Source organism: Rattus rattus, chromosome 3 (assembly GCF_011064425.1).
Source record: "Rattus rattus isolate New Zealand chromosome 3, Rrattus_CSIRO_v1, whole genome shotgun sequence".
In the NCBI taxonomy this organism is placed as follows: domain Eukaryota; kingdom Metazoa; phylum Chordata; class Mammalia; order Rodentia; family Muridae; genus Rattus; species Rattus rattus.
The window spans coordinates 68,025,267-68,027,284 of NC_046156.1; positions in this window are offsets into that span (position 1 = coordinate 68,025,267).

A 2,018-nucleotide genomic window follows, 5' to 3' on the forward strand; every position below is an offset into this window, starting at 1 on the left:
AAGGGACAGAGAGAGAGACAGAGAAAGAGAGAGAGAGACAGACAGAGAGACAGACAGAGACTGGGCCTGGCATGGGCTCTTGAAACTTCAGAGCCCATTCCAAGTGACCCACATCTCTTAATCCTTTCTGAACTGTTCACCAACTGGGGACCAAGCATGCAACTATGTGAGCCTACCAGGGATATTCTCATTTAAACCACTACGTTCTGCTCTCTGGTCCCACATAGGCTTGTAGACATATGATAAAGTAAATATATTCAGTCTAACTTCAAATGTCCCTATAGCCTTTCCCAGTCTCAAGACGGCCTAAAATGTCAATGTCTCTTTTGAGATTCAAAGCAGTCTCTTCACTATAGTGTCCAATAAAACCAAAAGGGAACACCAGGTCACATACTTCCAGCATACAATGGAACAGAATGTACATTACCATTTCAAAATGGAGGAAAGGGGAGTATAGTGTAGAAATATTGGACCAAAGCAAGACCAAATCCCAGCAGAGCAAACCCCAGGAACCTTCATGCCTGATGCCAAAGCTCTCTGCAGATCTCCGACTCCTTTCAGTTTTGTTGACTGCCGCACATCTGTCTCTATTTGGCTGGCCCCATACCCTGCTAACTACTTTCCTTGGCTGGCATCATATGTCTCTGGCATCTCGAACATCTTGGAGTCTCCAGTGCAAACTAGGTTTCTCACCTCATACAATGATCTCCCTGGGCCTCCATGTAAGGACTCCCCTGTCACATGCTTGGCCTCAGAAGTTTTCCTTAACCCCCAGAGGAAAATTCCACAGCCCCTTTTCTGTATTCTTCTTTGCTCTAGTTCAGAAACACAGGGCCACAGTGGTTCTGCTTGGTGGTGCCGGAACCTGGCCCCTCCTTGGATAACATTTGCATGAGCTTTCTGTCATTGTGTAGGTCTAGGAAATGCCTCAGCCTTTCCCTTTCACAGGTTGCAGGATTAACTGGGTCTTGCTCTAAAGATACCCTTCCCTTTATTTCATTTAGCATCAGCCTTTTCTTTAAGCTTCTCATCATCTTGCGCCCAAGACGTGGCTTCAACCCTGCATTTCATAGTGCTTCTATTCTATTCAGCCTGTATATTCCGTATTTGTCTTTGCCCCACTTGCTCCTTTTCATTTTCGACCTCCGTAAGGGAGACCACTAATGTGACACAGTCGATACTAGGCTGCCTTGAAAGCTCCACTGCCAATGTCATTAATCCAAAACCCCTTCAATTTGCCTTCAGACAGATTTTTAGGATAAAGGCAAAAAAAGCAGCCATGGTTTGTTTTTGTCAAAATACCATTAAGAATGGTCTAAAGTTCACTTATTAATGTTCTTCCCTTCTGAACTTGCAAGGACTTTTTTAAATCCCAAGTCTCAAAGTCTTCCACTTTCACCAACAAACAGTGTGATCAGGGCTTTAATAGTAACACCCCATTCCTGGTACCAACTTCTGGCTTAATGTTTTATTTCTGTAAAGAGAAAGCACGACCAAGGCAACTCATAAAAGAAAACATTTAATTGGTGGCTTGCTTACAAGTTCAGAGAGGTAGACCCTCATCATCATGGCGGGGGAGTGTGGTGGCAGGCAGGGAGGCATGGTGCTGGAGAAGTAGCTGAGAGTGCACATCCTAACCTGCAGGAAGAGAGAGAGAGAGAGAGAGAGAGAGAGAGAGAGAGAGAGAGAGAGAGAGAGAGAACCAACTGTGGACCAAGAATACAAACATATAAGCCTATGGGAGCCATTCTCATTCAAACCACCATAGAGTCAGAAACCTTACCGTTAGCTGTGAAAATGAATATGTACACCAGGTATCGAACTTTGAAGTCACCTGGACTTCAAACAGCTGCAAACCAGGTGTCTACTCCTACCCAAAATGTAGGTTACCTAGAGACGCCTGCTAAGCTTCCCAGCAGCTTGGACTCTACCCCATCTTATCACCAGCACTCAGCTGCCTGTACCTCAGGACTGACAGCTTCGTATCCTAGTGTGGTTCCCCGTGATTGAGAGGGCAG